This window comes from Stegostoma tigrinum, chromosome 6 (assembly GCF_030684315.1).
Source record: "Stegostoma tigrinum isolate sSteTig4 chromosome 6, sSteTig4.hap1, whole genome shotgun sequence".
Taxonomy (NCBI): domain Eukaryota; kingdom Metazoa; phylum Chordata; class Chondrichthyes; order Orectolobiformes; family Stegostomatidae; genus Stegostoma; species Stegostoma tigrinum.
In genome coordinates, this window is record NC_081359.1 from 37,119,833 (window position 1) to 37,132,193 (window position 12,361).

Consider the following 12,361-nt stretch of genomic DNA (forward strand, 5'->3'; position numbering starts at 1 on the left):
TACATTCAATTGTAAACTGAACCTAAAGAGAATAAAGGCTTATATTAATACAGTCCCTTTCACAACTCCAGGGCTGTTTTAAGATTATAAGATGTAAGAATAGAATTAGACGATCCGGCCCTTTGAGTCTGCTCCATCATACAATCATGGCTGATATACTTCTCAATCTTGTTCGCCTACCTTCACCCCATAACTCTTGATCCCCATACTACTCAACAGCCTCTCTTTCTCTGACTTAAAGACACTCATGATTTGGCCTCCACAGCCTTCTGCAGCAATGGATTCCATGGATTCATTATCATCTGGCTGAAGAAATTCCTCCTCGTCTGAGCTCTAAAAGGTCATCCCCCGACTCTGAGGCTATTTCTTCAAGCTTTAGTCTCTCCTACTAATGGAAATATTTTCCTTACATCCACTCTATCCTGGCCTCTCAGTATTCTGTAAATTTCAACGAGATCTCCCCATAACTTTCAAAGCGTGATCGAGTATGGAACCAGACTATTCAACCATTCTTCTAATGTCAAACTCTTCATCTCTGGAATCATTCTTGTGCATCTCTTCTGGAACCGCTCCAACACCAGAGCAATCTTTCTTGGATATGGGGCCCGAAATTACTCACAATATTCCAAATGCGGTCTGATTAAAGCTCATGAAATGAATGCTGACATTGCATTTGTCTTCCTCACTGCTAAATGAACCTACATGTTAACCTCAAGAGAATTCTGAACAAGGATCAGTAAATTTCATGTCATGTAGGTTTCTGAAGCCTGTTCCCATTTAAAAAAAAGTCTACACCTCTATTATTCCAATCTCACACAATCCCACATAATATTCCATCTTCTAATTCTTTGCCACTCACCTGGCTTGGTCAAGTCCTTCTGCAATCACCCCACTTCCTCAACACTACCTGCCTTCCACCTAACTTTCTGTTATCTGCAAACTTAATAACAATGCCTTCAGTTCTTTCACCAATATTGTTAATGCATAACAGGAATAGGCGTGATCCCAAACTGACCCCTGCAAAACGCCGTTCAGCAATGAAACACTTTTGAAATGTCATTTTGTAAGCTTTTTGAACACCGTGACATTAACTGGCACAGTTGTTAATTCATTGGTAGATTAATGCTCATGCCATCATTAAGTAACATTTAGCAACTGTGGACTACATCTCATATTATGTAAGAAACTTAGCAATTATGCAATAAACAAAATTGAAATTCAAGCGCCTTTAAATTCAAATGCTACCATTTAATTAGAAGATGCTCAAGGCTCTCAACCATGTCATGCAGAATCTGTTGGGTGAAAATTTGAGTAAATGTTTAATCTGAAATACAGGTAATTAGAAATAACAGCTTTTAAGCAATATTATTGTTCATCTTGACAATAATTTCTTTAGGGCTTATTGAGAATTAAATAGAAGGTAAAGCTATCATCTTCATTACCTAGTCAGTAATCACATAGACTGATCCTATTAAAAGCATCAATGGTATGTGTAGCAATTTGGGAAACTTTAACAAAGTGCAGGCGGTCTGCCATACTACTTAACCACAGAATTGACAAAGACGATGAATAAATCGAATTGTGTCTAACAAACTTGTCCCCATTTGTCTCAGATAAAAGTTGTTAAAAGTTTTCAAACATATTTTAAAATTTTCTGACTCAGTTATTTCTGACTCTGTTATTTAATGTTTTTGTCTAATAGCACAAGGACTCTTTCAAATTTGCTCTGATATGAATAGTTTGTTCATAAAATCATTTTAAATTGACAGTGACATGACATTATATAAAAATTCTCCCATGTGGATCTTTGCATTGTCTTCAATTTGTAATTTATTTAGATGACCACGTAAGAGTGGGAAGAGTTTCTTAGTCATTTCAGTGCAATAGCAACAGTTCAAACTCTTAAAAAAATTGTTTCAATATCATAGCTACAATTTCTGGAGAGGAAGGTCATGTGTGGCTTTGAGTACCTCTCAGCCAGAATCTTTACTTGCAAGTCTCCATGCCAGGGCTTGGTGGTCAAAGAAGATGCATTTATAATGTGGCCAAACATTGTCAGCTTGCAAATCTTTCCAACATGCCTGTGGCAAGTAATAAGATTAGTGGTGTCTCCTGATCAGCTCTACCTGATGCAGAATCATTCTACTAAAGCCTCATGGTCCAGATTGTGACCTGTTCCTGGAAAACCTAGCAGCAGAAAATGGATGCAAACATGTGCATTGTCTGCCTCATGTATCTGTAGAAATTAGAAGTCTTCCATGTCTAAGTAAATTTCTGATGCCTGTCTAATTGTCTTTTCTTGACTTCCTTCATTCATTTAGATCTATTCTATGATCCACCCATAGAATCACTATTCCCTTCATTTACCTCCAGCCATCTATCAGAAATTAAATACTTTGGATTTAGATTTACTTTTTGCATTGCTCTGAATGGTCTGCATGCAACCACTGTCCATGTTTAAGAAGAAGGGTTTTCTTGGACCTGTTCTCACAGTCCCGCCACAGCTTCATCAGACAAGTAACTGGATATGGAATTTCTCTGCAACTGGTACAGTGAACCTTTGATAGTGGAACAGGAACAGATTGAGAAATGTCCTAGCCATCGCATCATCCAAAATTTGTCTATCAACACTATGATCTGCCTGCAGAAACTTAAGCTGACTCTTCAGTGCAATGCTAAAGGAGTGCTGAATTGTCAAGATTGCTTTTCAGATGAGACCTTAAACAAAAACTCTGTCAGCCCATTTAGATGAATGTTGATAATGATATTGGCACTACTTGAATTCAGTTAAGTCATCCCAAGTATCCTGGTTATATTTATCTCTTAATCAAAATAACAAACCAGACCAACAAGCATAAAAAAAAGTTGCTGGAGAGACTCAACAGGTTTAATAGCACTTATGGAGAGTAAGCAGAGATTACTTTTTGAGTCCAGTGAATCTTCTTCACATCAATTATCACACTATTGTTTGTAGGATTGTGTGCAAATTGGATGTTGCAGTCCACATTACAACAATGAAAACACTTCAAAATTCTTCATTGAAGGCAAAATGAAATAAAGGTTGTTTAGATTCAATAGAGATGTTGAATATGTGTTGCAGGATTCATATTATTGGTCTTCTTTTGTAGCCTCTGTGTGAAATAAGATAGCTCCATCAACCTGGGATAAGTGAAACAGTAGAGCTCTGGATGATTAATCACAGTGTACGTGATAAGTACGTAAGCAGCTGGTATTTTCTGGGATATTGGTAACTTTTGGGAATGTTGTTCACAATAACACTTGTCAACTTGTCACGTCATAGTGAATTTTCATGGATAGTATGTGTGATTGTAGGCCAATAAACATTTTGAATTCTTCATAGCAAGTTGCAAAGTAAAAATTGATGAGGGTTGTTTTTCTCCTGAAGACAGTAGAAGGTAATGTAGTTCGCGATTTGCTGAAACAAGACAAATTTATCAAAGCTTTCTTGTCTCGCATTTCATCAGGAGATTTACAGAAAGATATTTTATATTACATAAGTAATATATTATCAAAATAAACATGTTGTTTCCTCTTACACTGATACTGTTATGAATTGTCCTGATGAGCACCAAGCAAAATATTTTGATAAAATGTCTACCTTTTTTCAGTAATACTCAAGCACCATCCGCTAAATAAATATTTGTAATTATTTTTCCATATGTTTACTGCTTAGGGACATTGAGAACTGGATTTTTATTTAGGGTTGGGAAAACATGAGATAAACAACTGTATTTCTTCAAAATATGGTTCTGTCTTTGAACATCACTCCCCACTTCTCGCTTTAATCATTGAGATCTGTGAGCAGGGATGATATGGGTTTTGAAAGTTGTGATGCAATGCAGGAAGAGTGTGCAGTGATTGGTTAGAAGTTTCAGCTCAGCTTTTGGAGACAACAGGCCATCGCCAAGCATCATTTTTATACTCACTGTCACCTCTGCCAAACCGTCACATGACTGTCATCTCCCATATGTTTTTCACTGAATCACTGATATGTTCCCTTTCTACAATATTTCATTCTGCTCAATACCCCTCCATTTCACCTCCCTGCATTAATTCTGCATGGACATGCATCCAATATTTGTTAGAAGGATATTTTTGAAGGAGACAGTTAAAAAAAACTACAAAAATCTAATCAAGATATCATTTAAGCCAATAAAACGTTTGTTCTTAAATGCTGTAAGAACAATTTCTTTAAGTGAGCATCCTGGCACAAATATAAGCACTGATTCACTTACTACATTAATGTGATATAAGCCCTTGATAAGTTTTCAAAATTATCAATTAAAATGTAAAGGCATCCCCCTGCTGAGATGAGTCATTTATCAATTTTATAGCTGTTAATATAAAGCCCGAGGAATCAAAACAACAGTTTTGATTAAAATTGAAGACAATAGCATTTTGTTTTCTAAGTTACACCAGATATCCTGTTGATCAAAACTATTCAGGTGTAGAAGCCTTTATCTTTCCCGAAGTGACAGGCAGCTGAGAGATTTTTTTTTAATAAAAATGACTGTTTTATGTCACATCCTGTCACTATATTTATGATCCCAAAAATGTTTTCTTCACTTTTGCATGCAAAAATAATACTCTGATACATCTAAATACATAATTAACAATATTATGGTGAACTTATCTTTTTATAGCAGATACAGTGGTAAATCATTGTAGGTAAAACATAGAACATAGCACATAACATATTTAAAAAACATCCAATGATGACATTTTAAGTTGTCATACTATTTACCACTTACCTGTCAGAACATTCCAAACCTCTCGGCTGATTTGTCCCAAGAGCCCAATCAACTTAGTTTGTTTTCAGGGTCTCCAAAGCTCACATCAGAACAGCTATTATTTAAGAGGCAATAGCAGGGCACTTGAATGAGTTCAAAGTAATCAGACAGAGACAAGATGGTTATGTAAATGGTCAAAAATGATTTCCCCCATCTCTTGGAGATCTTTAAGGAGATAATACTTCTTATGGGTTGGGAGAACTAATGGTAGCACTGTATTTAGTTTTCCAGAAGGCATTTGGCACATCAAAGATTGATGTAGAAAATAAAAGCTCATGGTATAAGATAACATATTGGTCTGGATAAATAAATATTTTTCAGGGTAGAATGTTGAAATAAATAGTGAGCCACAGGGATCAGTTCTGTTTGCTCAGCTGTTTACAATTTATATAAATGACTTAGAAAAAGGGATGGAAGGCATGGCCACTGAATTTACTATTGACACAAAAATAGGACAGTAAGTTACAAAGTGAACATTGATGGTTGTCAAGACATAGAAGATCTGGGCAGGGGGGGTGTCTCGCCAATGTAAATGTAGAGAGGAAGTTTCCACTTATCGGAGAACCTCAAACTAGGGATCACTGTTTTTTAAAAAAAATGAGGGTGAGCATGAGGGTGGCTTGCCCTTTAAAGAAAGATGAGACCAGCATTTCCTCTAATTTTCTTACCATTTGTGTGAACGTCCAAGTCCGGTGAAAGGCAGAAATACATGGAAGTGGAAATCAAAGCCACAATTGACTTGCTGATGCCATTTGCCGTGCACAGAAACTTGGAGAGGATGTGTGTGTTAGCATGCAGCTTAAGACAAACATTTGGTAAACCAACTTTTGCTTCTTTCACAGGGACATGTGTCTTTGGTGCTTCCTTTCCGAAAGGATGATGGAAATAGAGTCCTTGAATATTTTTAAGGCACAGGTAACTATATTCTTGTTAAGCAAAAAGGTATTATCAGGACAGATGGAATGTAGATTTAAGAGTACATTCAGATCAGCCACAATATTCTTTAATGGTAATATTGGATCAATGGGTTGAATGGTTTGGCCAGAGAGCCAAAGAGGTCCTGAGCTAGGCCTGCAAACAGAATGGGCAACCTTTGAGCAGCCAGGCACAATGAGACTTTTAGGACAGATCAAGCATAAAGTATGCACACAAGAAAAAGGCAGACAAGGTCCAGCCTAGACTTGTTTGGAAAATGAGACTGCCTTGTCTATTGGAGTGTGCTGAGCAGCCTTGCTTGTGCCCTGGGTTCCTATGGCCAAATATAGAGACGGGGTAGTATCCTTCTCTGGGGATTTCACTTGACATGATGGCCTTGACTCGGAGCATCATTTGGCTCAGAGCCAGAGAATCTTCTGGAAGGATGCAGCAGAAGGAATAAGAGGGGGCACCTGGCAGCTATTCCCTGAGTGAACATTCAACTTCGCCAAGGATGTGCAGGATAAGGATGTTGACAAAGACTTAATGTTGCAATTGATGAACTAATTAATATAAGAATCAGGATATTTATCACAAAAGAGCAGGGTTTCAGGTAATGATTGGCTATACTGCTCATATTACATCTTTCTTTTGTGAATAAAATGGCATTGAATTGCAAGTCAACACTGACCCTTTTGTTTGTCTCACAAATATAGTACTAGTGTAAACCGAGCTTGGGTTGAATCTGGTTGAAGTGTCGAAAGCGCAGACAACCTAATCTACTGTATATTGTGATGTTTGTGTGAAAATAACAAGTAGGAAGAGAAATTCAAATATCCTACAGTTCTCACTGACATGACCCCACCCTGGGACCTTTCCAACTGCACAAAAAAAAAGCATGAGGTCAAGAAGGAGAGAAAATCTGTTTTATTCTCTATCAAAGTCTTCAAGATTTCAGATTTTCTGATCTCATTCTCACCTCAATTGGGAGATGAATATTTTGCCAATAGTGTCTTTCATTACTTGGCCAAACCTAACAAAAGGATTATGTAGCAGTCAGATTTTAATTTTCTGTCAATAGCTGAGTCAATCATTGTAATAGAACTCTATTGTCACTCTGTAATGAGCAGAAATCCCAACAATAACCTTAATTCATATCAAAGATTAAGGGTTGGGAATCAGTGAAAGCTAAACTTGAAGATCTGACACACGTATGTGCAGGACATGTGGTTGCACCCAGTTCCAAATAAATATACTGAGACAGACTTAACTATAATTCTTCTAATTCTGTACCTGACAATGGGCAGCAGTATCTTTTCATTAGCATCTTTTCCTTTTGTTCCAGGCCAGACAGAGATATGCTGTGGAAGACCCTCTTTAAATATACTTTACTAAGCCACCTCTGGCTGGCTCTACTTTCTGTTCCTATTTAACAGTCTAGCAGGCGTACACTCTGGAGGCAGAATAAGTGTTCTCCCATTCTCAATTGTTCCCTTGTCCTTGCTTTAGTATTTGTAAACGGTCTTGTCCTGCACTATTGTCAGTGGTGATGCTGTTACTTAATATGATGCACAAGATCCCTGATTCAATGCAAAGAAAGATATCCAACTTATGTGACAACTCCACTGTTCTATTCCTTGTCTCATTGGCATAAACTGCAATTTATGGACATATCAGTCACAGATTTATTGCCAGATTGATGGTGGCGGAGGGCTAGATTAGGTGGAGCTACTGAATGTGAGGACTGATGCACATTTGCCAATTCATGGGTGAATGCTGATGTGCCCATCACCCTTCCTGGGAGATGTTACTTTGTGAGAAATGGAAAGGTTTCTGGAAAGGCAATGTTATGAAGTGGGCCTGCATTATCAAAAGCCATGTGTTATCAACTCCATTGGTTTCAAATGACATTGAACAGCATCTATCAGCTATCACTCTAGTGAACAGAGACAATACAACAGAGATAATGAGAACTGCAGATGCTGGAGAATCCAAGATAACAAAGTGTGAAGCTGGATGAACACAGCAGGCCAAGCAGCATTTCAGGAGCACCCTCTCTGATGAAGGGTCTAGGCCCGAAACATCAGCTTTTGTGCTCCTGAGATGCTTCTTGGCCTGCTGTGTTCATCCAGCTTCACACTTTGTTATTAGAGACCATACAACATCCTGGAGTGCTATATTAATATCTTCAAAGTCTTACATTGCAACACAGGCTGTTGTGCCATGACCAACACAGGCACCATGGATTCCTTAAATATCATTACAGGCGCATTTGACAATGCTGTACATTTGTTTACCTCTTATCTTCGTGATTTCATTGTGAAGAAGGTCATGGAGGTTGTACATTATGACTAAACCACTAGTTGATAGAACAGGATTTCACAACCACATTGACTTGTTGTCTGAAGATACAGGGGCTTGCTTCAAGGCATGACTACAAGTCTTGAGAAGTTTGATCCATGCATCGGCTGCATGAAGACCAACATGGTGATGATAGGATAGCAACATAGCTAATAATGATGGTGTTCTTTTATATACTAACACCTACATATATTTGTTCTTTTTCTAAAAGCAATAGAAATGTTCGTATGGTTTGCTTTGTTTTTCTGGGGCAATATTACTCAATCCACTTCCCAGGCTTTAAATTTGTTTAAATTTTCAAGTTGATCATCTGCCCATGAAATTTGAGGCTTAGAATTGGCTTAAAAATGGTCTCACATAATTTTAATTTGTGGAATTGTATTATTGTTTGCCTATATGCAGTGAGGACAGAAGGCATTTTTAAAGACTTTGAGGTTGATGTGTTACTTTAATTTCTTCAAACTGAAGTGAACATACAATAAGTATAGTGTACTTGCTATAATCTGATCAAGGTTATGTATGTACATGAATAAGCAGAAAGGAAACAGTTGAATAGGTTTCTGTGAATTTTTTTGACGTAATACTGTTTGCAAATTGTTACGGTAGCTCAGTGGTTAGTGTTGCTGCATCACAGCGCCAGGGACCTGGGTTCAATTCCAACCTCGGGCGACCGTCTGTGAGGAGTTTGCACATTCTCCCCGTGTCTGCGTGCGTTTCCTCTCACAGTCCAAAGATGTGCAAGTTAGGTGGATTAACCACGCTAAATTACCCATAGTGTTCATGGATGCCCAGCTTAGTTGGGTTACAAAGAAATGGATTTGGGTGGGATGCTTCAAAGGTGTGGATTTGTTGGGCCAAAGGGCCTGTTTCTGCACTGTAGGGATTCTATGTGTCCACGTGATGCATTAATCTGGTACTTAAATAGAATGTGAAAGAACTTGGGTGCTGTAAATCAGGAACAGAAACAGACGTTGCTGGAATAGCTCAACAAATCTGGCAGCAACTGTGAAGAAAAAAATCAGAGTTAACATTTCAGGTCCAATGATCCTTCCTCAGAATTTACCTTGGAGCAGCTGAGAGCCGGTACAGAACAGGCTGGAGGTTTGGAGCAGGGTTGAAGGGGATCAGTTGTTGGACTAGGGTCTGGCACAGGTGGTCAGACTATCCGTGGAAGCCCCTGTGCTAAGCTGTTGCAATGTAATGTTTATTTGAACTTATTTTTTATCATAGCCAACCCTTTAACTATGCCTTATTCATAATTTATCTTTAAAAGCTGTAACGTAATACAACTACCTTTCCTGTTATTTCTCTTTTGTATCTAAGATTTGTACTTAGGTGTTTGGTACCAAGGTACGAGGCGCCAAATGAGGTGACACTGTAAAACTTTTCACTGTACCCTGCACTTCTTCACTGAAGTACACATGACAATAAAGGATATTGTAAATCTAATTCTAATAAATATATAAACAATTTTAAGTCATTTGCCCTATATATGGTATATGCCTAAGAGTTTTGTTAACAGCTTCCAGTGGCCTAACAGTCACAGTAGCATCACAGGAACAAGACCCAAAGGAATGATTTTGTACAGTGCTAAAATGTGATTGAATTAGAACTAACTGCATTGCTCAGTTCCTGCTATGTCTTCCTGTTTCAAGGTCAGAAACAATGTTAGTACAGACTTGGAAAACGTTTCATTTTCATCTCAAGCGTAAGTCGAAGTGTGGCAGATAGTGAGCAGGGCATTTATTTTGCCTTGCCTACTCGGAATAAAAAAAATGTCAGAGAGGGGTATCTGCCTGCTTGGATTGCTCATTTAAATTAATTGGGCAATCTGCCAGCAGCGACTGTGTTTCTGTGGATGGCGTGTCAATTTCAGCAAATAAAATCTGACAGGTTGATCAATTTCAATCAGCCTGCAGCTATAGCTTAAAGGAAGAATGCTGGAACTGTCAGAAATGAAAAAGAAGCGTCCATCCTAATGAGAAAGTTTTGGGATGCAGATACAGCCACAAGGATATTGACTGCAGAAGCATTTAAGCCTGAGAAATGATAGGCAATGTCTGTTTCCAACTTTTTCCTGACATCAGCTGAGGCAGCTGAGGTTAGAATCTATAAGTGGCTATCTTCCAGTACCTACATAAGCCAATGATGAACATCAGGTTGAGCTGGCTGGACTTAAACAGTAGAAGATATTTTGGAGGGTGGTGACTGCCATCTAAATATGATTACTATCCTTTTATGATGCACATGTGTTTTTTGGAGGGTGCTTTGGCGACAAGGATGCAGGTTCTCTCAGACATTGGAATGATAAATTCTCAGTATTAGGCATCAGTGCTTCTGGCTTCCTTACTCTTTTGATCCATATTTTACCAATCGTCAGATGAAAACAGGATTGGCAGGAATGCAAGCTGTTAGTCGGAGGAAGCCACCTTCATGTAAACTACAAACTACATTTTGCTTCTGGACAGATAGAGTGGGGAAGGTGTCTTTCTTGAACGATTAAGAACCATTTAGTCATTATTAGTGGAATTTAGTCATTATTAGTGGAAGCATTTTCACAATTTAAAAAATTGAAATGACAATCAGAAGATGAGAAAAAGGCAATCTTTCTGAAAAAGGCAGATCTTCTTTTGAGCTGAGAGCTGTTAACTCTGGCAAGTGGCAGTTAATTTGCCTGTCTTTGCCCAACTGCCCTGATTTTGTATCCTTGATGAGATATCAATATTTCTTACTATAGGATTGGTCCTATGTTGTCAAAACCATCAGGTTTAAATTTAATTGGTCTTTAGTATCTGAGTGCCTAGCTTAAGTTAATTGGCTAAATTCAAAGCATTTTCTCTTGATAACAAAACAAAACTGTTACTTGCTCTACTAACTGTACAGTATTGTGATAGAAATGTTTCAATTCAAATGCTCTATGCACCTGCAAACCCACAAGCTGCTGCCCACAGACATCCTTTTTGAATTTCTAAGCATAGAAAAAGCACCTCATCTTTTAAAGGACTACACATACTGCCTTTTCCCCGAGCATTTTGCAAACTCCAAATTCTAACATCCTGCCTTCTAATCAACAAATACTCTTCCCAAAATTGCAACTGTGTTCAATCCTGCGACTTCCTCCTGCAAGACATCTGTCAGTTGAAGTACAATAACTGTTCAGTGAAATCCTTTCAAACTCCATTTATTTTGTCCCATTCAACTTTTGAATCTTTCACCTTTGCAAGCCATAGTCCTTTGCCTACTTCTTATAGAGTCAGTGGTGGCAGGAATTGTGATCATTATACCACAGTCATACTTTGAGGAAAAAAACAAACAATTGATTTAAAAAAAAATTCTCTAGGTGAAGCAAGGTGTATCCTTGAACATTGAGAAATGACAGTGGGACAACAAATGTTAATATGATAATGAAGCTTTGATATAGTTTTGCCTTACGCTGTTGAACCATGCTTGATTTGTTAGGAAAGCTGATGTATTGTTTGTATCCCCTTTTGTATCAATAATGACTCCTATAATCTCAGTAGTTTTGTTGCTCCACTTTCTATTGTCCGCATCCATCTCTTTCCAAACTGGGGCCTCGTTGATCAAGATGTTTGTTTTCCTCATCTGAAGTTTAAATCTATTATGGTGACAAATGTCCTATTGACATTCATGAATGTAACCAAACTATACAGCTATGTCTGTCACAGCCAATCCATTCTCTAAAGAAAGCTAAAAAGGTAGCTGTGGCCATCGAGCCTTTATTAATCTTCTTCATCATTTGTTCATTAAATGTGGGCAGAATTAGCTGGGTTTTCATTTATTGTCCATCCCAGATGTCCTAATGAAGATGTTGGAGCACTGCATTCTTGACCTGTTGCAGTTCTTGTTTTGCAGAGACACCTGCAGTGCCATTAGGAAGGGAGTTCTAGGACTTGACCCAATAATCTTGAAATATGTCTTTTATTTAAACACATAAAGTGCCAATATGTTTTATCTCTGTTTGCATCATGGCATCTTTGATTTCTGGGAAAAGTGTCCAAGATAAAATAAAGAATTGCAGATTCTGAAAATCAGAAATAAAGACAGAAATTGCTGGAGAAATTCAGCAGGTCTGGCAGCTTCTGTGGAGAGAAGCAGAGTTAACATTTCAGGTCCCGTGACCTTCTTCAGAACCTCTTCAATAATTTTCTGTAAGAGTTGTTTAGTTTAACTGGTAGGAAGCTTCTTTATAATTTTCTTATTTAAAGAGTTGAGGAGTTGGTGGATTGAACAGATATATTTATAATCATCATTAA

The 12,361-nt window shown here is 37.9% G+C and overlaps 1 long non-coding RNA gene across 1 annotated transcript in view; it reads left to right on the forward strand.

Annotated features, from left to right (window-relative positions):
* The window catches only part of LOC125453047 (uncharacterized), a 53,418-nt gene that overhangs the window by 8,265 nt on the left and 32,792 nt on the right, over positions 1-12,361 (forward strand). The window contains exon 2 of the long non-coding RNA XR_007247673.1: positions 5,654-5,726. This is a non-coding gene — a long non-coding RNA (uncharacterized LOC125453047). The remainder of the gene's footprint in view (positions 1-5,653; positions 5,727-12,361) is intronic.